Here is a 25,107-nt window from a genome sequence, read left to right on the forward strand (position 1 = left end):
GAAGATAGCTGGCAGGGGCAGAAGGTACTGTATAAGCCTGAAATGCATGTGAAACATCAGGCTCAGCCTTCCTTACTGGAATGTCCTTTGGGACCAATCTAGTAGAAGGTAGCACAGATACAGGACTGGAAAGCACTTTCCCATAGGTCTCCACAGTCTGCTGTTCATTATCTATGCTGGGGACATATGTGGCCACAAACTCAGCAGGAGCAAAGAATTATAGTTGCTGACCTTTTACTATATGTGAAATACTGTAGCAACATGAAAGACAGAAGTAGCTCAGAGGAATATATGGAGAAACATTGAGACACTGCTTGAGATGTGGGACATTGTTAGTGGATGTTGACCAGCAGCTTGGAGCAAAAATGTAAACAGAGATTTAGAAGTGCAGGGTGCAGAACAAGGCACTAAACCATCTCACTTAGAACACTTCTCCTAACCCTTGCAGAGGGCCTGGATAGGAAGTCACCATCCCTAAACGGCCATCCTCAGAAAATCCATAACTGCAGCTGCCATAGGACCTGGTCATTTAACTGCTCCGTGAGCCCTGTTTGACCTCCAGCTTTCTGACAGCACTGTGGTTTCGGAGTTCCCCCATTTTAAATGCCATGCAGAGAGGCATGAGGACAAACAAAATGTCACATCAGACACTGAGAAAGTGAACATAGCAAGAGCATTACAAAACTGATTTTCTACAGCTCACTGCAATTTCTGGTACTGGCAATCTAGCAGAAAAGATGCCTGAAAGAAGAGCACATAGGGAAATATGTACCACCCACAGTGGTGAGAACCACCCTGACTTTCAGTGGGCCAAAGAAGGAACAGGAAGGCTAGCAAGTAACTGAATTAACATCCCAATTACATATTATATGACAAAGGCCAAACACAACAGATTTCTGCCTTTGGGAAAAAGGGCTTGTTTTCAGTAAAATCAACCAATCTGAGAAACACTCTGAATGTTATTGCATTCACTTCCTTCCCCAGTATTGAGTATAGCTCTTGGAATATCTCATAGAACCATAGAACAGTTTGTATTGAAGGGCATCTTTAAGTTCATTCAGTTCCAATCCCCCTTCCAGTGGCAGGGACCAGGTTTCTCAAAGCCTCATCCAACCTGGCCTTGAACTTTTCCAAGGATGGGGCACCTATGACTCCTCTCAGCAGCCTGTTCCAGTGCCTCACCACCCTCATACCAAAGTAGGACAGCTCCTTTGCCTTTCTGCCCTAATCCATTCTGTTTCCATTTTAAATTATAAATACAGAATATGATTCAGATCAGGCATGGATTTATGGAAGACTGATGTTAAAATAAATGTCCAAATGTCCTGTAATAGCATTTTATAAGGTCATAGTTTTTCTCCTTTGTTTTGTCTTTTAATCTCAGGGTTTTTTATAATCTTTATTACCTCCCCCATGTGACTTCAGGATGCACAAGGCTGGAAGGGAACTCCTGAGTTATCAGCTTCAGCAGATCCATCTCCTGTTATGTATTGATTAACCTTTTTCTAGAACAGAGGTTGAAAAAACTGGAAGTGTTCTCTGTCAAGCCCTCAAGCAACCTGTTCAGCATCTCACTGTGCTGTTTGTTGATAGCCTGCCTATTCTGCAGCAAATGTATTCATGGTCCATTCATACTTATGCCAAAGTGTCTCTTCTTTAGTATAAATGGATCTGTATCTCTGCTTGAGATATTTATAGACAGCATTGTCCCCCCTCCTTCCCCCCCCCGATTTTTTCTGCTTGTCTAAGCAAGCCACACTTCTCATTCTCAGCTAATAAAATGTGATTTCCATTCTCTAAAACAATCTGGTTAATATTCCCCAAGTTTAGCTTATCTGAAGTAACCCCCATGAGCACAGGTAGCCAGAAGTGCATGACCTACTTGATGGGACCTCCGGAGGGCTGTAATATTCACGTTTCTCTCTCTCTGTAGGAAGGGATATACTCTAGATTTAAAGTTGCATTTTTCACAGTCTCCTCACATTGGTGAACACAATTCCTGTATGTCATACTCTTCCCTGAAATTTATCTGAAGTTTCAAAGTATAAACTCTCAGTTTACATATAAATTCTCAGAGCTGTCTGTCTACACTGCACTGCGCCTTGTACTATTTACATACTGTTCATTGGTTCCTCATTAGTCTTTGTGCCCATTTAGTTTTCCTGCATTATATTCTGATCTTGGTCTATATAGGTAACTTCAAACTTCAGCTCACCAGCAAATAAGTATACCTTGGTTTCTTTCATCACTATCATTCTTTTTGTCTTGAAAGCGTTCCTGAGAGCTAACAGTATTTTTTTAGCCTCCACCTTTTCTTTTTCTGCAATGATGATCAGATTCTCTGTTATTTTTTCACAATGGATGTCACTTTCCTGTGCAAGTATTCTTTGTGATTTCATCTAAATAATTTGCAGAGTAAGAGATCACTTAGAGGAATGGATCTGCATTTTACTTAGAATGTACAAAGTACAATGTACACCTAGTTTCCAGGCTAAGTAAGAATTTACCAAGTAGCTGCAGATTATTGTTTCTGTAGGCACTTCTGTTCATACATCACTCTTTGATCAGAAAAAAATAGGTTCTTTTACACAGAAAAAAATAAAGTGGCTGAAATTGAGTTTCCCCACAAGCTAAAGCTTTCAAGAAACATTATTGGAACAAGGCACAACTGCTTTATTTTTTTTCTTTTCTTATGGTAGAAAAAAGAGGACAGTTATGACGTGTGTAGCTGTGTTAGAAGCTGATCTGAATTCATTTAACCTGGGGCCTCTGATGATAATGTAGTTGAAATAATTTTAATTATTATCATTCTTATTGGAGGCAGTTGAATATTTTTTTCATTAAAATCTGTGGCTTGTTAAATGAACTAAGTCAGGCATCTTAAAACATAATGGTATTCAAAACTAATATGCCATCCATTATAAGGAGATGCAACATAGATTATATTTGCATTTTTTTACATTTTGCTATAAATCAGGATCAAATTCCCATATACATCACCTGATTGTGTACTTTATGCCTGGCAAAGTTTGTACAGTGCCTTTTGGGAGGAAGGCATGTGACACCCTGTTTGGGTACACTGTAAAAGAAAGACTAGCACTTACAATTTTCAGGACAGACACTCCCGTCTTTTGTTTACTTACAAGGCTTTGCTGTTAGAGCAATCATTTGTTCTGGCTGGTTTTGTTTTTTGTTTTTTTTTTTCTTGTGCTTTCTTTCAGGTGCTTATTTCCCTTAGTAGTGGTTTTGTTGCCTTTTTCCTGGGTTTTCAGTGCAGGCTGGCTGCTCCATGGGGACCAGGAACAGAAGGGCATTCCCAGGGGCAGCAGGGCAGCAGCTCACCACTGCACCTGAATGGGAGAGAGCAGTGGTGTCAACCAGGTCAGTCAACTGTCCAGCAAATGCCAGCCAAGTTCCTAGCATGAAGCAAGTCTATGGATCAGGGTCCAGATGTGGATCAGTGGGTATGTGGCAAGGGGCAGCCATGGCTCTAACACCACTGCAGTGTGGCCCTGGCAGCACCTGGGCGTGCAAGCCTCAGCTTAAAATGAGCTCCTGGGCAACGAAGTGGATTCCTTGCTGGGCATTTTAGCAGACTTGTTGAGGGACCTACACTGAGGCTTTTTAGCAGAGCTTTTGCCAACAGCTCTCTTCAAAGCCAGACACCTGCACCATTGTCTAAGTTCACCTTGAGACCAGGCAGGCAAGAAGCAGGGTCATGTGCTCAGGGGTCTGACATTTGGTATCACTGTATATATTGACTATCATAGAAGAAATTATATTGTTCAGCATGAAGAAATGCCCCCAGATGACAAATAAACAAGTGACATGGCTATATTACTCACTGAAATTGATTGAATGTGATTGCTGTCTGTCATTGAAGCTAAATAGATTAATTAGTGGTGTCCTGACCAGCTATTCCTCTCTTTGAGATAAGCCCAAAGAGAAAATGCCAATAGGAATGCTGCAATTTAGCTACCAGATAAATTTAGATGTTCAATTACCTCCCTTAATTTTTTTGAGAAATTTCATAGGTTTTCAATAATATGAGCATTTTGAAGCTAACTTAGGTCTTGTATTTCCAGGATTTTTCCAAATGTCAAATAACAGCAAAGGAGGTGAAGGCAGACTGAGGTGATAAATTGAAGAGAATTACTAAAAGCACCAAAGTTCACCACAAATAAATCAAGAAGGAGGCCAAGGTACAAACAGAGATATACTCTTACCTTTTTCTCAGTCTTCTGCTATGAAAGGAAGCTATTTATTAAACAGCGGTGAGCTGAGAAGGGGGTTGGAGCTGCAAGCAAGGAAACTGCCTCTGGCTTTTTCATTTCTGCTGTTTTGAGAGGAAAAGGACTGAGACTCCACTGTTTGTAAACAAGCAGGAGAGGATCAAAGGTACCTGGCTCCACCCATTCTTGCTCCTAAAAGAAATAAGCTGCAGAACCCTTAATGCTGGGTAAATGCTGGGGTCAGCAGGGGCAGCAACTTTTACGCTTCCTGCCTTGGTATCTGCTTGCATTACGGATAACTTTTTCTGTGTACTGTACTTGAAAGAAATGTAGCTGTTTTAAGAATGTTTGATCATCCAACTTCACCTGCCTCACTGCCACTTGTATTAGGCGAGGATTACTTTGTATGAGAAAAAACAATTCTTTCAAAACACTTCTTTAAATATTTGCATTTCCAGGAAAACTGCCTTGGTGAGGCCTCCTCCTATCAAAAGCATATGTATGAGCTCAAGTGCTTTTACAAATTAAGACTCCCCTTTCAGGAGGAAGAAATGTCTGTAGGAATACTCAAATGACAGAATCATAAGATTACAAAGTAGAGGAAGATTCCTACAAGAAAGAACAATAGGCTTGAGAGTGCCCTCAGCAAGTCTGCCGATGACACCAAGCTGTGTGGTTCGGTTGATACGCTGGAGGGAAGGAATGCCATCCAGAGGGACCTTGACATGCTTGTGAGGTGGGCTGATGCCAACCTCATGAAGTTTAAACATGCCTCACAGCAGCCTTCCAGTATCTGAAGGGGGGTTATAGGGATACTGGGGAGGGACTCTTCATTAGGGACTGTAGTGAAAGGACAAGGGGTAACGGGTTAAAACTTAAACAAGAGAAGTTTAGACTGGATATAAGGAAGAAGTTCTTTACTATAAGGGTGGTGAGGCACTGGAATGGGTTGCCCAGGGAGGTTGTGAATGCCCCATCCCTGGTGGTGTTCAAGACCAGGTTGGATCAAGCCTTGGGTGGCATGGTTTAGTGGGAAGTGTCCCTGCCCGTGGCAGGGGGGTTCAACTAGATGATCTTAAGGTCTTTTCCAACCCTAACTATTCTATGATTGCATGATTATATGATTCCTATCAAATAGATATTAATATTCTTATTGCTACTCCTATTGACAGTTAATTAACTAAATTAAATACACTTAATTTCTATGAGTAATATAATTTGACTATGCCGCACTGTCACTATGTGCTTTTGCTTGGCAACATATCACCTAAGTTTATCTATTTTGAAACTTCAGTAGCTACTCTGAACAAACTGCTAAATTTCCCTTATTAGATGCCTGGAGTGGAGCTAGCATCTCAGGGGAGCATTTCTGCTCACCGTCTTTTCTTTCTTACTCTTTGGTCTAATTTAGTTGGCATATGGACTGATTACCTGGGTGGTAGTGACTCGGATTTTGAACCACTAGGTAGACATGAGCTAAGCAAATAAAGTATCAGGAATTATGTTGCTTCTCACTTACTGGCTGACCAAATAAAAGGCTTTGATGAAGTCTATATATAGTGGGTATTAGGGTATATCTTTCTTTGCATGTGTTTGGTGAGATCTTTTTCTTTACCTTCACTAGCATTAATTTGAAGTACATGCATCAAGAGGAAAATATATCCTTATCTCACTCAAGATTCAATTTGGCCTAATTGAAAAGTACTTCATTTTTAAATATAAAATCCCTTTTTCTGCAGCATTGTTATTCTTGTTTAGAGGAAGAAACACAATGGAAGATGTGCTTATTCTATAATTGAACTCTTATTCTAACATTTATTTCTCTGACTTTTGTTTTCCTTGACTTCTTGTTGTGTTCTCAAACACATATGATAATCTCACTTTGCTCTCCTACTGCTACTGTTTTCAAGTGGCTACAGTTATAAGTAGCTAGCCTGCTGAGACATAGTTTATTCAGTACCTGAAGCGGTCTTAGGGACCAGACATTCATACAGAATACAAACAAATGTCAATGGGAAAATGGACCTGGAAGAAATAAAGACCTAGCCAAAGACCTTCAGCAAATGAGAAAGAGTGTTGTGGGATTTTTATGTACAGCAAAGAACAATCACCAAAAGTATGACCAGGCTTTGCATAAACTTGGTAAATTTTAAAAACATCTTCTGCTCAATAGGTTTTTTTTAGTTAGGTCCTTCATAAAGCAGGGGAATAGACATAAGCAGATCTTGAACATTTATACACTTTTTGGAATAGGTTTCCTCTTAACGTGAGAAGGAAAAAAAAAAAAGAAGAGGGAAAAAGCATCGTGTAGCTGAAATATCTGACTTTTCACTTGCATTTGTTTCCCCAGATCTGGGAATATCTGAAAAGTTTTGTTCCCTGTTTGAGATTACCATTCTTGCTCATTTTAAATCATAGAATCATAGAATCATAGAATCACAGAATAGTTAGGGTTGGAAAGGACCTTAAGATCATCTAGTTCCAACCCCCCTGCCATGGGCAGGGACATCTCACACTAAACCATGCCACCCAAAGCCTCGTCCAACCTGGCCTTGAACACTACCAGGGATGGAGCATTCACAGCCTCCCTGGGCAACCTATTCCAGTGCCTCACCACCCTTACAGGAAAAAATTTCCTCCTTATATCCAATTTAAACTTCCCATGTTTAAGTTTTAACCCGTTACCCCTTGTCCTATCACTACAGTCCCTAATGAAGAGTCCCTCCCCAGCATCTGTATAGGCCCCCTTGCAAACTTGCTGAAGGCGCTCTCAATCCCACTGTCCATGTCACCAACAAAGATGTTGAACAAGACCGGTCCCAACACCGATCCCTGAGGGATACCACTCATTACTGGTCTCCAGCCAGACATTGAGCCATTGACGACAACTCTTTGCATGCAGCCATCCAGCCAGTTCTTTATGCACCGAGTGGTCCATCCATCAAATTGATGTCTCTTCAATTTAGAGACAAGGATGTCGTGTGGGACAGTGTCGAATGCTTTGCACAAGTCCAGGCAGATGACATCAACTGCTCTACCTCTGTCCATCAGTTCTGTAGCCCCATCATAGAAGGCCACCAAATTGGTCAGGCAGGATTTCCCCTTAGTGAAGCCCCGCTGGCTGTCACCAAGCACCTTGTTGATTTTCATGTGCCTCAGCATGCCTTCCAGGAGAATCTGCTCCAAGATTTTGCCAGGCACAGAGGTGAGACTGACTGGTCTGTAATTCCCTGGGTCATCCATTTTCCCCTTCATGAAAATGGGGGTTATATTTCCCTTTTTCCAGTTGTCGGGAACTTCACCTGACTGCCATGATTTCTCAAATATGATGGCCAGGGGCTTCGCAACTTCATTTGCCAACTCTTTCAGGACCCGCAGATGGATCTCATCATGACCCATGGACTTGTGCACGTTCAGATTTTTAAGATGGTCTTGAACCAGTTCCTCTCCTACAGTGGGCCCAAGGTCTTCATTCTCACAGTCCCTGCATCTGCCTTCCAAGAATTGGGTGGTTTGGTCAGAGCCTTTGCCAGTGAAGACCAAGGCAAAGAACTCATTCAGAACCTCAGCCTTCTCCAAATCCTGTGTAGCCAGTTCTCCCGAGAGCTTCCTGAGGGGGCCTACGTTCTCCCTAGTCTGTTTTTTATTTGCTATGTCCCTTTAGAAACCCTTCCTGTTATCCTTAATATCCCTAGCCAAGTTTAATTCTAACTGAGCCTTAGGTTTCCTAACTTGGTCCATAGGTTCTTGGACAGCATCCCTGTATTCTTCCCATGCCACCTGTCCTTGCTTCCACTTATAAGCCTCTTTTTTTTATTTGAATTTTCCTCAGGAGCTCCTTATCCATCCAAGGAGATCTCCTGGCCCTCCTGCTGTACTTCCTTCTAATTGGAATGCAATACTCCTGAGCTTGTAGCAGGTAATCCTTGAATATCAACCAACAGTCTTGGGCCCCTCTGCCCTCTAGGGCTGTATCCCATGGAACCTTACTAATCAGGTTCCTGAAGAGGCCAAAGTCTGCTCTTTTGAAGTCCAGGGCAGTGAGCTTGCTGCATGCTCTTCTCACTGTCCTGAGGATGACTCAAATTCGACCATCTCATGATTGCTGCATCCAAGGCTGCCCTGGAGCGTCATGTTTCCTACCAGCCCTTCCCTGTTGGTGAGCACAAGGTCAAGCATGGCACCTCTCCTTGTCAGCTCCTCTATTACTTGCAGAAGGAAGTTGTCTTCCACTCAATCAAGGAACCTCCTGGATTGCTTGTGCCAGGCTGTACCGTCCTTCCAACAGATGTCAGGGTGGTTGAAGTCACCCATATGCCAGTACCTGCCCTGCCCATAGCGTCCTTGTTCATTGGATACTCTTTGACAATTGCCTCAACTGAGGAGGGGAGAATTCAAATAGTCTAGCTACCTACCTGGGTCAAATAATATTTCCAGATAAAGTCAAGACAGAAATGTCTGTACATGAGCTCACGCAATTTAAACTTACATTTGTTAATAAGGTATTTTTTTGCAGTGTTTGATTCCTGTGAATATTTTCTCCCATTGCACTGTTTAGATCAGAATTGCTTATTTCAGCATTTCAAAACCTGTAAATGAAGCTCCAATTGTCATCACATCGATTGAGAAATAATGATGCTTTAAAGATTTTCCTTGGTTTTTTTTTTGTTGCCTGATTGCTAAACTGTCAAGATAAATTTGAACATGTATCAAACTTCTCTCCATATCCACCAAGCACAGAAGTTTTCAATATTTTAAATGAGAGCCTGGGTTCCAGAGTGTTCAGATAACTTGAGGAGGTATGACTATAAGAAAAACATTACAAAGAAATACAGAGGCACACACAGCAGTGACCCGTTTCACTTCCACTTCCAGAGACTGTCTGCCCTAGGGATGTCACAAACTGAATAAAAGAAAGCAAAAAAAAGTAAAAGAGTAGCTCTTCTTTCTAAATGAGAGAAGGAGGCATACAGAGGAAAAGCTCCCTGCCGTTAACGCATTTAGGCATATTTAATTTGAGAATTTCTGTACCATTAAACAAAACACATGCAGACTTGATCTTAATTATGTTCTTAAAACCTATTGACTTCACTAACACTCTTCAGGAACTTGTATTTATGCCAGTAACAGCTTTTATTTGAAGTGGAATCTTACCTCTCAGATTCAGGTCACCCAAGCTTAGGCACCAGACTAAAGTCCTGCCATGGATTCTCTTCATTGCTTAGTAGAAAGGGATAACAGATGTTAGATGTGTCTGTGCGAAATACTTGCACTTGTGTGTGACATGCAGTCTACAGTCACATATGTATTTTGTGATAGTTTGGAGAAGTCATTTCAGAAGCTTAACCACAGGACTGTCTTTTTCTGCACTATTTCTAGACATGACTGAGGAGGCAGCAGCTTTTTTTTCTGTGCAGAATATGGGAGAAAGACAGTGGTGAAAGGAAAACCTGATAAAGGGAACCCAACATAAACAGTCTCAGGCAATGCAACCACAAGACTATACTCATTTTAGGAGGAGGCCCTAGGATGCAATTTAATGACTCCTTCCAATTTAAATCAAGTTCTTCATTCTGATTTGAATTATGTAAGTAAATATGGGGCACTGGCATAGCACAGGAAATGCATGTTTCAGAACATCCAAACTGCATTTAGGAGCACCATCTTTGCATCACAGAACGATGACATCTGTCAGACAAAGAAGTAGTGCTCTATTGCTGTAGGTGCATTAAATTACCTGGAAGAGAACTAGTTTAGAAATACACTGAGAATTTTAGGGTGCATCTGAAAGTGCTAGCAGGGGCTTATCCTCCAAAATATACCAATCCCCTATTTAGATCTCTCAGATCTGAGTGACTAGTAGCATCAGAAACTCCAAAAAAAACCTCCAGTGGTGATCAGTTATCATCTAAATATTTTTTGTTTCATGTTTTTGTGATATGTTTCTAACAAGGGAAACAAGGGGGAAATCGTATACAGTAAGCATGACTCTAAGGTTAAATAAAATACAGTTGTTGCTTCCTGCCATGCTTCAGTTAAATATTTACCCAGAATCTGCACAAAAATAGTCACATGAAATCACAGATATTTATAAAAAGTTTAAAAAAAAACTGTCAGCATTGGGTGGTGCTTCATGACTGGGAAATTACCTATTTCAAAAGAGAAAAATATGGAGTAACATCAGCCACAGTAGATTAGATTGATTTCAGTAGTAAGCTAAGCTTTAGAAAACATTTGAAAGAAATATTAATTAATAGAATCATAGAAACAATTATGTTGGAAAAGGCTGTACTAGGTTCAACACTTTTCCTTGTTGAAGCTCATATCACTGGACACAGCCCATTGATCCAGCCTGTCCAGATCCCTCTGCAGAGCCTTCCTACCTTCCAGCAGATCAACACTCCCACCCAACTTGGTGTCATCTGAAGATCTACTGAGGGTGTACTCAATCTCCTCATCCAGATCATCAATAAAGGTATTAAACAACATTGGTCCTAATACTGAGTCCTGAGGAGCACTACTAGTGACTGGTCGCCAACTAGATGCCATTTACCACCACTCTTTGGGCTTTGCCATCTGAGCTCCTTCCGTGGCTGGTAAAAGGTATGTGCCTGATATTGAGACAGCTGTTGAAAATGGGTGAGATAATTTACATTCTGTAGATGCTTGTTCTGGTCTGCCAGCTATTTAAACAGTCTTGATGTCCAAGATGCCCAGCTTACAGATTCTAGATGGAATGAAAAGCACATGGTGGGGGTTATTTACAAAGTTTTACTGCAGGTGGGGGAAACTAAACTTTATATGCACTCTCCAGAGTCAGGGCGCTAGTTCTTCTGGAGGATGAGAGAGTGCAAGATCCTACATTTAGTCCTAGTTAGTTGCTCATTTTTAGTGACATTAATCTGTGGCTGCTTGACTGTCAGGAAAGCTTCCTGCTTTGCTTGACAGGAGGGGAAAGTGGCAGCTAAAGGAGCCTCGCCAGCCAGGGCCATCCCTCAGTCCTCAGTGAGAAGGGTGGCTGAGGGCATCCCCAGCCCGGGGAATCGGGCACCTCCCTGGGAACAAGGATGGCCCAAGCCTGAGCTGGAATGTGACGCCATGGATTGAGGTCTGGATCCATGGGACCCATGGCCATGCAGACAGCTGTGATACAGTGCAATTCTTCTGGGGATGAAGAGCAAGAATGTCCCAGTAAAGCAACTCTAAGAGCTCCAAGGTTGAGGAACATAGGCTGGTACAGTGTCTCACAAAACTCTCCTTACCAGCAAGCTGGCCTTGTTGGGGACTTTAGTATGATCTTCAGCTCCTTTCTCACAATGAAAAGAACTCCAATTTGAAGTTCCTAAAAGTTAAAAAAATTCTTAGTAATTTGGTAGATACTGTAAGCTTCATTTTAGGGGAGCAGATGGGAGCATTTTTGTGCACCTTAGGTAAATGAGCACAAGAAAAGAAAGGGAGTCATGTTTCTCCAGCTGTCTATATGGGATGCCGTTCATGGTTTGATAACAGTGTTGACATTAGAGCTTTTACAAAATTAGGAATGGTTTTCATTATTTGTCATGCAGATAGTATTCCTCTTTTTGAGTTCACAAAAGTAATTGGATTATTAAGATTTAAACTAAAAAAAAAACAAAAAAAAAACCACAAGAAATTACTCTGGAACAGTAAAGCTACCCTGAAAAAACAGATAGATGATAGCTCCTGAAAGCTGTTGATTACTGAAATTAGGCAGTCTGGATGGAAGCTTACACAGCAGCAGCTAGGGTTTCCGGTCCCACTTGTTCTGCAATTGCAATAGTATTCTCCAAATTATTCAGCAGTGAATTTACAAATCGTGGGCATACACCTGTATTAGCATATTCTTTTCCTTTCTAATAAATTCACTGTTTTCCTGCTGTGTGCAGTTTGTTCCCTATCAGAGGTGTCAGGAGACAGCTCCCTTTCCTGACATGCTAACTGTTCTGTAGGATGAAATGAAGATTAAGTAGTTCTACCTGGAAACTGCCCTAGTTTCAAGGAGATACCAAATAGCTTGCTAAGCTGCTTTCCATATTACAGCTAAATATTTGTCCAAGTGTAATTAACCCCTCTACAAACACCATCCTTTGCATTTTTTATAAAAAGAAACATTACGGGCTTTCTGTACTGTCATAAAGGAGCAGACCTAGCATATTCCCAACATTTTTCCTTAGCAGATCTCCTTGGAGATTACCACACGATACCTTAGAGAGGTTTAACTGCATGGAACCCCATAATCTATACTTTCTTATGTGCATTATGGGTTCTTATATTAACTGCAGATTGGGCTCACAGCACTTAGTGCTGAAGAAGAACTATATTTGGGGTAGTGTGTGCTGGAATGGGCTTTAATTTTTTTAAGCTTGCATTAAGATACTGAGCTGTGGTTTGAATTTTCTTTACTTAGGAGGGGCCTCATGAGGTAATTGACAAGTATCAGTGTCAAGAGTAGAGCCTTGGTCCTGAGCTTAAGCTGGGGTTCTTGTTTGAAAAATAGTACTGTAGATACAGCTAAGGAGCCTCCTTTGAAGGTTTTCATTCATATCCTACAGAGTTTCTTAAGCTTTTTAACCTTTGTAGTAGCTCTTGTGCAAAGACTCATCAGTCTTAGTTTTCACCTTTTCTTAGCAATAAAAAGAGATACTTTACGTAAATTAGAATTTGATAAAAACCCTAAGATTTTAGATAAAAGATATCTTCTAGATACTGCAATTTGTTATATGATGTAAGCTGTAAAGCAACAGAATATTTTCTGTTGTGGTTTAAGCTTTTTCATATACTGTTTTGAGAGACAGAGGGAATTGAACAGCTGATGAATGAAAATGCATTAGGTTGAGTTACGGTTTTTCTTTCTTAATATAGCTATTCAATTAGCACGTTCTTCATTTTAATTATTTTTTTTTACCAACTGCTATTTCATATTTGTGATCTTCTAGAAATTTTGTATTTGTTTTATTAAAGGAAATACACCTCTGATATAGCAGTGATCAGCACCAATTTTATTTGCCATATACAGCTCTTTGGACTTGGATTTTCCCCTTGACAAAGAAATAAGGTTTGGAGATAAAGGCTTCTGCAAGGCTTCATCATTGATTTAAAGCACTGAATTGGATTTCTAGTTTTGGCTTACACTGAAGCTAACTCTGTTTTGCAGTGGTTTGCAGGTATCTGGCATTGTCACAGGGATTAGAAAATTGTGATAATTCCAAAGAAGGGCCTGGGATTCTCAGTCTGTCACCAGCTCTGAGACCCTCCAAAAGGTGTTGGATAGAGAACAGGAAAAACAACACATTTTCCCTAACCTTTTTCACAGCTGAGCCTCTTTGTCTCTTTTATTTCCATTTGTTGACATTTTATTCTGACTCAGTTGTTGCAATGTCATAAATCGAGAAAGATTTTGATCTTGATAACTTTACAAGGGTTCCAGGCTCCAGTGGGTGAATAAAATAATAAAGATCTTTTATAAATTGGTCAAGGGAGTTAAATTTGAAAGAGTTTAAAAATAATGAAGCCATTTAAGTTTGCAATCGTTAGTTAAGTTTGCAAATGGTTAGTTAGTGAGGTGCAGCTAATGAACATGACATAAAAGCCGTACATAATCCATAGCATTGTGGAAGTGAGAAAACAAATCCAGATTCTGGACCAGAAATTGTTTCAAGCCTTGCTGCTCTTCATTTCAACATGCAGCACTATACTGGAACTAATCCAATAAAAACTCTGAGAGTTCACCTTCATCCTCCTTTTCCCTCAAGGGTTTCTCTTTTGGCAGAATCCATTGTGTTCACACTCTGTTTTGCCACAGTTGTTCCCTTCATTCAGAACCTTTGCTAAATTGAAAAGTGTTTCTCCTCCAGAACTGCAAAAATATTTGTAGTTAAAATTCCACCCAGACCTGCTGTTTGAAAACACCTTATTTCACTGATATTTACCATGCAGTACTCAACCTTCATATTTTCACTTACATTAGGGCACTACTCTGGTTTATTCCACCTCCAAATTGTTTGTACTTTGGGGAGACCCGTTTTGCAGAAGCCATCTGTCTTGGTAGCACATTCAACACTCTTCATGTATCCCAGAAAAGTCCCTCTGCATGCTTGGCACAGGCTTGCATAAAGGATTGCGGAGCTCTTCTCCCCAGAATTATTCTGTGTCATCAAACTTTCATGGTCTAAGGCTATATTAGGTTTTTCTAGTTTTCTCCTGTCACATTAAAGAAAGCCTTGCTACGAAAATCCCCTGGGCAAGTTGTGGGGTCCTCCAGGGAGACACAGAGTTCTTTCCACAGTGTCTTTGGAGACACTGCAGAGTAATTGCAGCTCCAAGCTAGAAGCTCTTACAGCATTGAGTAGGAAGGAAGGGAAAGGGAGAGCCTCACTGCTGAGACTTACAGGATAAACACTAGAGAAGGGAGGAAGTTTCTAGATTCTTCAGGAATTGTGAAAAACTTCTGGAACAGAACTAGTATTTTTCAGGATAGAAAGGTTCCTTTCAAACCAAATTATGCTATGATTCTATGATTTAACAATTCTATGATTCCAAGATTTTATGATACATAACTGAACAGCTATATTAAGAAAGGGAACCCATGGATTTCCGTTGATCAGATGATCAATTTCCTCTCTCTCAAAACAGGATATGAAAATATTCTTTTGCTTTATAGCTTACACCACATCACGTCAGATCCAGGGAACAGGCCTTGGTCTGTTAGATTTGCTAGCACAGATGTGGCCTAGATTGGCTCTGGGAGATATTGGGCTGCCTGAACTTGACTGCACAATTATAGTCTTGATACTACAGAAGGCTGATAAGATATGCCAAAGAGCTCTTTTCTTTCACTGAATTTTCATTATGGAGACATCATACACAAAATATTGGTTTACATTTACATTATCCTGATATTTTCCTAGAGGTTTTTAGTGGAAAGGGATGGCAGGAAGGAGGAGAGAGGAGACAAACATCCTAAGACTTCTGTCCTGGTGAAAAATTGGGAAAGAACTCCATGAACTACATATCCTTCACATAGATGTATTATTGTCACACAAAAGAGGAAGAAATCATTTCAGCTGTGAGCATGTCCTTGTTCTGGCTAAGTTTCAGTCCTTGCAGTAGGAATTTACCTAATAAAGAAACTCAGGATTTACTTATAAGTACTGTATATAATTAAATTCAAAAGTCAGTATGTTTTAAGTTTTCAAGCTATATGCTCAAATATTAAAACAATTTTCTCCAGTTTTTTACTAGTGCTAGTTTCTGTGTCATATTTTCCATCTGACACCAATTATTCTGTCCCATTTAGACACTTTGCTTTTTTTTTTTTGAAATTTTAAGAGTAACTCTAGCCTAGTGACTATTTCTGAGATTTGGGCATGGTAGAGAATATTTTTCTGGAACCATTGTCTATATTTCCTATGAATTGACATTTTGTTATATCCTCTCTGCAGCTGCACCTTTAAAATTTTGAAGTAACATTAAGTGCATGCAAGCTCATTCATTTTGTAGACTAAGTGTGAAACTGTCATTGTGTCAAGTGATAAATAAAATATGTTCAGTATTCTTGAAAATAAAATTAATAGTTACTGTGCTGACATTTATAAGTCTTTATATTGATTTAGTTGGAAATATGCAGTAATGGAGTACTTATGCAGATAATGGAAGCACAACTGCTTGCACAAAATAATACAGAAAAAAAAATTCACCCTGATGTTCCTGAAGCCATTTTGGAAATATTTTTTTCTATATACTGGTTTAAATGTTGTTTCCTATAACACTTAAATAATTGAAACAAGATATAAAAACAATAGTGTGCACTCCACTACAGAAAGATAGTGCAAACACATAGGCTGAACTATGTGCAAAAAGCACATAATACGTTTCATCTCAGAAGCTATTGTAGAATCTGCAAAAAGTTTCAATTACTAAAAAACACCCAGTTACCTTGTGAGTACATTAAAACTGGAAAGACTATACTAATGATTTGAGGAGATTTGTCATTGCTATTTTCCCAGTGTCTCATAAATTTATGTTACTATTCTAACAACACCAAGCTAATGTTTCACAGTAAATATACTTGATGATAGTTTATTGAGAAAACCATTCAATAAGGGATGTACTAACTAAGCTCTTAGATTTCTACCTAATGTGCTTTGCTCTTCTTTTTTTGACACCCATACTAGAGGACAGTGATTTGCTGTGAGATGCCAGTGGCTATATTCTTCCAGCTGGTGTTCCAAAACCATTCCACTGCTAGCCTGCAAAGGCTAAAGTAAATAAAACCACATGATCCCATACAAAAACCTAATCCCTTCATACATATTGGCAAGACTTCAATGGAGCAGTAGCTGTATAACTGGCACTAGACACTGGCTTGCAGTGCTCTTGTACTGTCTGTCCTTTCAGTTGAATGAACATGCACAAACGTCAAAAGAAATAAAAATTAGGTCACTTTTAACAGTGATTATATTGTCTCATATCCTTTGCACTGCACACCATGAAGTACCTATCATTATTTACCTTTCCCAGAAGAATATTCTTTCTCGTTTAAATTTTGCATTTAAAAAGCACACGGAACTTTGAAACACTCCTCCATCCCTGGTGCATCATGTCTGTTGACTAGAGTTTGCACATTCTACACCTAATCCTGATCTCAGCAAAAAAACCCGATCAGTAAAAGACAACGTAAAACCCTATAACCCTATTCATGCTCGTGAGATAAGCCAGACAACTGCAGTGATTTTTGCTTCCTGTCTCATGCGTCTGTGTTACCCTGCTGATGCCGTCAGGGGACTTAGCAGAGCAGGCTTGACTAAAAATACTAAGTTCTGGTATTTGGTTAGATGCTTACATGCCTCTGATATCTGCTTGAGCATCTTGTATGCCGCAATTCCTTTTATGAAAAGTAAATCAGCTTTTAATGTTGTGGAGAAAGTCTCTTGTCCAGATAGAGCTGTATCTCCTTAGAATGCCCTGAAAGTGCTCAACACTTATGAACCTGGATGCCATTGCTCAGTTCAGTTGCAAGTACTCTTTCCGTATGAACCAACTACTGAAATACTAGTATATACATGTATACTGAACCCAAATGTAATTTAGTTAGTCTCTATAGCCTATAAAGACACAAGTGATGATTCAAAGTGCCATGTGATCGATGGATACCAAGACTGTGTGTTCAATTATTTTAAAGTGGCTGCTCGTGCGATACAATGCTGATTAGCTTGCATCATACTGAATGCTGCACTGTTAGAAGACGTAATTAAACAGTGTATGGCTATTTTGGAATGGCTATTTTGCAGAGAGCTCTATTAAATTTTGATGTTCTGGATAGCCTAATAAACGTACAACTAACTGTCATGACTCCTCCACGGGGGGTTCTGAACAGTTTGTCTGGGACTGAAGTCACTGCTTTATATTCCTTTGGCTTATGGTGTATGCCAGTAACTTTTAGTTTAAGCATCTACTAAGGAGTACAGTTGCTGATCCAGTTTTAACTGAAGTAATTTGAAATCTTTCCATCAACTTCAGTAGGAGTTCAATCAGATAAAAAATGAAGACCGGTAACAGACTAGGTCAATATTCCATTCTTGAATTAATATTCTTTAGTTAGATGTGGTATTACTGTCTATATTTCCTCTCACCTGTAGACTGCTACTTTCTACTAGAAGATCCAGGCTCTGATACATAGTTTAATAGATTTGTTGTTTGAGGTAATTTGAAGGTATTTTATGGAAAAACTTGGAGATGTTGTTTGAACTTTTATTTTTCATTAGTCATACGCTAATTCCCATAACCATCATGAAGTCCTTGTACTTCATATATTTTGCATAATTACAAATATTTCAGAAATTACAGCTATATAAACTAAATGAGCTATTACAATGTCTGCTATTAAAGAAGAATGGCTTTTAAAAAGTGAATAATTACCTGGTTTTGAAATTTACTTATCTAATTTCTTTAAGATGTTTATTGTAGAGTAAAATCAGTTTACTTCTTGTTCTTTAGACATTTGACAGTACTCAAATGTTGCCTTAGTTGTGCTGTACAGAAGTCAACTAGCTATTTCTGCATGTATATCATCTCTGCTGTTATCATATATCAGAGTTTTATTATGATTTATGTTATTGCAATAAATAATTACACGAACAACCCCTGGATCTTTGTTTTAGTGAATTACTGGCATTTTTGTGAATTGGCACTTCCTAATCTCGGTTCTAAAATACAGTTTTCTGTCTAGATCAATATCACATCCCTGTGGTAATTAATCATGTGCAGAATGTATTCCTTTAAGGAGAAATAGAATCCTTTTATATCCACCAGAAAATACACTCCCTGGGACAGGATTTGGAGTCTGGCCAAGCTGCACATAGTGCAGAGGGAATTGTTTGTTAGGGATGGTAAGACATTCTTCTTAAAGCTTCTTAATGCATACATGTAGGGCACAGTTTAGAATGTCTGGATGCCTTAATGCAAAATTCTGTTTATTCAAATGTTCATCTCAAGAAAATAATTACCTCAAATTTAAATAGCTCTTCCTAAGCCCTAACAATATAACTAAAATCTTCTATTTTACTGGTGTTCATCTTGACACACATACATATATATTTGCTTAACCTTGTCTTTAACCTACAGCTTTAAAAAGTTTACTTTTCAGGCAGCAAAATACTGAGTTTGGAAATGTCCATAGGGTAATAGAAAATGTATAGGGGTGATAAGCAGTAATTTCACAGTTAACTGATCATGATGTTACAAGATGCAATTCACCCACCTAATTTTTCCTTTTTTTTTTTTAGCACTCTAATTAGTATTACCTGGTAGTTTTATACAAACTAATGAACTGAAGAAATAAAAGACATGGCAGTGAAAGTGCCTGGCCCAGATTTCCAGCTGTGGTCAGGTACTCACTATACTCAAGAGAAAAAGAGGATGTACCCTTCTGAACTGAATCTAACACATCTCCAACACCTTATATGTCAGATCTTGAGATGCAGAGCGATCATCTTCCATACTTGCAGGGAAATGTAAGGTAAAATGTTTTATTTCACTTTTGTAATTGCCTAGGACTTTGCATGCTGACAGTTACCACAGTCCAGCTGATTAGAGGTTACTTGTTACACTGCTCTAACATTACCCTTTGCATTCATTTGTATATATCTCAAATCTCAGGAAGAGCTGAACTGAATATTCATATGTCTGGATTCTTTTCAAGGGAAAAAAGTGTGTTTTCATTTCTGAAAGCAAAATGCTCAGTGCTTGGTGAAATTCTGAATGTGCTGGTTTCTTTTTTAACTTCAGGCCAGCAATATGGCATCTTTGAAAGTAAGACCCAGGGAAGGATGCCTCAGTATGTACCAACAGTACAGCCCTCCAGCGATGACAGTGTGTGCTCAGTGGGGAGTGCTGGACCTGTGTAGCAGATGAAAATGTTGGAGTACACTCTGGGACAGTGCACAACACATTAAATCCAATACTTTTTGGAGGTGTTAGGTTTACAGTTCATTCTGGGAATGTGCAATAAGTTTGGAACTGACTGGTGAGCAGTCATGACAACTGAATGTTCATGACTCATGACATTTTAGATGCTGTAGGATAACCGAGGTGTCCATGTGGGTATGACTTATAAGGCACAGCATTTTTGCATATTGATCTTTTTAAGTTCCTTTAGTTTAAAAAGTATACTTTAATATTTCAGTGAGTGTTGAAGAGGGTCTGAAATGAGGTAAGAGCCCAGACTGATAAGCAGGTTTTGGAGGCCTATTAAGAGTTCACAAGCTAATATGATGGATATGAGGAATCAGCTTGGCTAAATTTGGCTTAAGGAAGTAATCATAACTACAGAGTCACCACTCATTCCCCCTTGTCCTCAAGTTGTTGTCTTCTGCGTGAGTAAAGAAGATTGCTAAATTCATCTTAATGGCATTTGGAACAGAGGGAGATGGAGAATGTGTCAGAATGAAGAAAGCATTAGCATCCTTGATGCTGGTGAACCAGCAAGAGGGAAAATTACATGTAATAAGATTTCTTCTGAAGCTATAAACTTCTCAAACCCCAAAAATTTAACACTGGAAGGTGGCATAATACCTCTAAGTGACCAGGAGTAAAAAGAACTGCTATGCAGCATCTTTCTGAGAAATGTTGCTTTTCCTACTCTTACCATTGTTAGTCATGGCACTTAGTCTGCTCATAGATTCATGGTATTATTCATGGACTTCATGTGGCATAGAACTATTCTATTTCCTGGGAAAATAATCCTGACTATCACAAACCAATCTACTTAAGCAATTGCTGTTATTCAGGGGCAACTAAAATCAGAGTGAGGCTCAATGATCACAGCCTGAACCTTCATGTCCGGTGTATATCAGACTAGAAATTAGTGCAAAAGGTTGTCAAATAGGAATAATATTTTACATTTATGCTGCACAGCTATTAAATGCAAACACAAGGTAGAGAAACTTTTATTTATTTAGCAAACAGGAACAGACAGTTGGGACCAAATCTAGAAGAAGACTTAGCTGCATGCAGGTTACATAGCACAATGCTTCATGTGATAGAGCTTGTTCCTGGAAGTCAGGTCTGTGCTAGATGCCTATTTGCCACATGGGGAGATATTTTTACTTTTGGCTGGGAAACCAAAATAACCTCTCACTGCATATACTGACATGGAGAAATGTTTGTGGATCACGGATCAGTACAGTGCATGTGTGACATTTAGGAAGTCTCAGTAAGCTGAATTGTTCCAGGCAGTTCCAAACTTATTGCACATTCCCAGAATGAACTGTAAACCTAACACCTCCAAAAAGTATTGGATTTAATGTGTTGTGCACTGTCCCAGAGTGTACTCCAACATTTTCATCTGCTACACAGATCCAGCACTCCCCACTGAGCACACACTGTCATCGCTGGAGGGCTGTACTGTTGGTACATACTGAGGCATCCTTCCCTGGGTCTTACTTTCAAAGATGCCATATTGCTGGCCTGAAGTTAAAAAAGAAACCAGCACATTCAGAATTTCACCAAGCACTGAGCATTTTGCTTTCAGAAATGAAAACACACTTTTTTCCCTTGAAAAGAATCCAGACATATGAATATTCAGTTCAGCTCTTCCTGAGATTTGAGATATATACAAATGAATGCAAAGGGTAATGTTAGAGCAGTGTAACAAGTAACCTCTCATCAGCTGAACTGTGGTAACTGTCAGCATGCATAGTCCTAGGGCTGTACTGAACATATGAGATGTGTGGGACAGTTTCTTGAACCACTCACGAATGAGATTTCTGGATTGCAAAAGAGGCTATATCTGAGATAACATTCATATATATTGTAGCCCTTCTTCTAGGACAAGTTAGGAATTGCTAAGTGTTCATTTCAGAAATTCAAGGCTCAGAGAGAAAAGGTGGGACAAAAGTCTTTTTTTCTTGATTAGTAACCAGGACATTGACCCAGGAAGGAAGTGTATGGAACAGGTATGAACTGTTTCAAGACATTGCAAGTAGGATTTTTTTTTTCTCTGCCAAGATAAGCCTGCAGTTCCCAGGCAGATAACTGTCCTTTTTCATCTGACTGTATTTGTTCTCTTTCTGTCTAATTATAGGAATCTTGATTTATTTTTCCCTGGACAATGTGGTAATTTCAACAAGAGGGGAAGAGGATTCCTGCCCTCAGTCTAAGCTGTAAATGTCTTCTTAGGGCAGTGGTGGATGAGACATTAAGGCTTAAAGTCCTCAAGTTGACAAGGGGGTAGAAACAGGCTCCTACCCCCTGCAAAAATTGTTCAGAAGATGCTGGAAGAAACCAGTAGCCAAGATGATAGGTAGCACTTGAACACACCTCAAAAAAGGGAGTGCTTGGTAAAGAGCATCTCTCAGAGAAAGTTCCAAAGGCAGGCATGTTGTCATTGTGAACCCCTCACTGAAACGACCAGAGAGCTGAAGGGCAGGTGGTTGGGTCAAGGCAGTCTCAAGACTGTCTTCCACTTCTAAGCCCCCTTCCACAATTCCTCTAAGTGTGATCTTATGATCACAAGTCTCAGAGGAAACATTTTGCTTTCCCCTGTGCCCTTTCTCTGGCCTCCTCAACCATTACCCTGTCCAACCACACTCTCTCCTACTCCCAAACTATGTCATTTACTACTGGTTAGTTAAAGGTGGCTCCTTACTGAAACTTTTTTACATCTTTTCCTAAGCTTCCATCTCTGAATCTCTGATACCAGGCTGGTGTCCAGATACTTAAAAGTTAGTCATTGGAACACCTAATTAGCAAGTGGTCAGACAGCTTCATAGCATCTACTTATGGGTATCTATTGGTAATGAATGATGCACCTAATGGTTCAGATGGGAATAATTCTGCAGAGTACTGTTCAGAGAGCAGGCTGTTAGAAATCAAATAGAAAATATGTCTACAACTGGGTTGAGGTTTAAAGATTGTGAAGATTATGTGTGATCAAAATTCTGGTTTAGACAATTTAGCTCTCCTATGGTTATAGCCCTCAATGAAGGACTTACCAGTCTTATGGGGTACACCCACCATGGGTTAAATGGTGATAATGCAAATGCTTATGACTGCATGCAAGATGCTCCCAGCACATAACAGCTGGTATATTTTCTATGTATGGGCATTGAGGTACTTTAAAAACTTAAGTTCATTTGATTAAAAATGAGTGGAGCTAGAGACAAAAATTAGTACTGTTACTCTATGAAAAAGTCTTTCTGATCTTTATACCTTAGCACTCAGTAAAACACCTAAAATAAATCAGCAAATCTGACCAATTTATAATTCATTTATCTATGGGATAGTGGTATGAACTGCTTCATAGCTGGTTTGGTTTCTTCCAAATGCATACATTTATCTTCCAGATAAAGTTTCCCTAGTATTCCCTAGACTCCTTTTAAACTCAGTAGAGAGACACAGATACCTTGAAGGGTGATTCATTCCTTTCAAAAATAATTTTCTGAGTTTGTGAAATTAATATCTCTGTGGAGGTGTCATTTGCTCTTCATGACTATGGAGAAAATCTGGATAATTATCACAGGCTGCACATTTAGCTTCTAGGTGACCAAAGTTACATGAAACTAAGCTTGCCCTATGACTTATTCCCATTCCCCCTCTTTAATGCTTTCCTTTTTCATTTCACCTCAAATGTTCTCCCTGGGACTATTCTGCCTTCAGCTTATATCTCATTAGATATAATGTACTCCATATGTTTTAAACCTATTTTAAATCAATAAGAAATCAGAACCTTGCACAGTTAGTTTGAAGTCAATGAAATTGACTGTATGGGCCAATCTAGAGCACAAGCAACAGTACTTGTCAGCAAAGGGTCCTTACTTATTTGCCCAGCTCAAATTGTTGCTTAAATTGCTCAAGCAGCTCAAGCTAGCAACTGCAGACCACCATCTTTTCAGGACTGACTTTATACTTCAAACTGGTAATTTTTACATGTCTCATTTGTCTCATGAAAATGCCTTTTTGTAAAAGATTCTTTGTTCCTTGAATGTGAAATAAACCATGCAAACAAAAAGAAAAGAAAAAAAAAAAGAAAAAATATAAATAAACCCCAGAGGTTGCAGGGTTCAGGCCAAGTGCATTATCTAACAGCCACTACATTTCTTATGTTAATCAGCCTTTTTCTGCTTCTACAGCAGAAGGAAAGAAAAAAAAGGCAGAGCAATTTCCTGTATCTATAGAAAAGGGCCTTTCCCCCTTGTTCTTCTTGGTGTTAGAAAGATGTTGCTATGATGTTAGACTGTTAGGTCTGTATGTCTTTAAAATGACCTTATGCTGTTATGGTTAGCACAGTCATGAGGTTCCCCTCAGTCAGTTCAGTACAGATAGCATCTACCTAGCTCTTTTCTGTATCTTCTACTCACAGTATAACATCCAGTCACTGAAGCTGAATACATGTCCTTGCATCTTGCAAGATATCATAGTAGGCCATTGCTTGTTGCAGCTGTTAAAGACTCTTTCTGTTACATCATATACATGTGGTTTGTCCTTTACTAGTGTGTGGTGTAAGAGGATGCTTTTTGATCTCAGCCTGGCCATTAAACATCGTGAGAGAAAATTGACAGTAGTATCTGTTGGATGCCCTGGAGTGGCTGGCTAGAAAGGAAGTGCTGCGGTCTTAGTTTTACTGAGAAAATGCTGTCATTTTTCATGTTCAGCAGAATGTCAGTCTTCAAGGTGTGGATGATATGAGATGTTGAACAAAGCACAGCTGTCTTGGATGTAGTCAGGAAATGCTGAGTAGTACACAATTTTTGAAGAGGCAATTAATACCTTTCCATTACTATTAGAGTGTCAGTTATTCTCTGGTCACTGAAACTGCTTTGGCTTTTTCCCTAACATGTCTTTAATAAAGAAATATATAGCAAGAAGAAAATGAAAAAGACTCCTTCATGTTTTCCCCAGCCAGAAAAAAAGAGCCATACTATCACAGTCATATAACCCATCCATTTTTGAGTTACTTGTCCTCTTGTAATAAAGTTCAGACCAACCATGGGTACTGAAGAAACTTCAGATGGTGCTGAATCTGAAGCCTCAGACTCTTTGCTAGCAAACAAAAATGTGATGAGGAAAACATTTCTTCACTATTAGATCCTAATTAAACATCAGACTAACACTCAATTTTTTGCATTTCAAAACCCTTGAGAGGATCAGGCCAGACAATCTCAGATGATGTTTTCCCATAGTCTCAGTTCTTGAGCAGGGAAAAGTATAGGAAGGACCCATCAATAGATGTTTATGAAAAAGGTTACTAGATGCCACAAAAAGGCCTTTTCAATTCTGTAATAAAGAGGCATAGTGTAAAAACTTCATAGATGCATAACTATGTTGAAAAAAATCTGTTAAACCTAACATTTTTGCAGTA

This window comes from Pezoporus flaviventris, unplaced genomic scaffold (assembly GCF_033815535.1).
Source record: "Pezoporus flaviventris isolate CSIRO_AGI_PZ_B2104156 unplaced genomic scaffold, CSIRO_AGI_Pfla_v1 ptg000025l, whole genome shotgun sequence".
Lineage (NCBI taxonomy): Eukaryota > Metazoa > Chordata > Aves > Psittaciformes > Psittacidae > Pezoporus > Pezoporus flaviventris.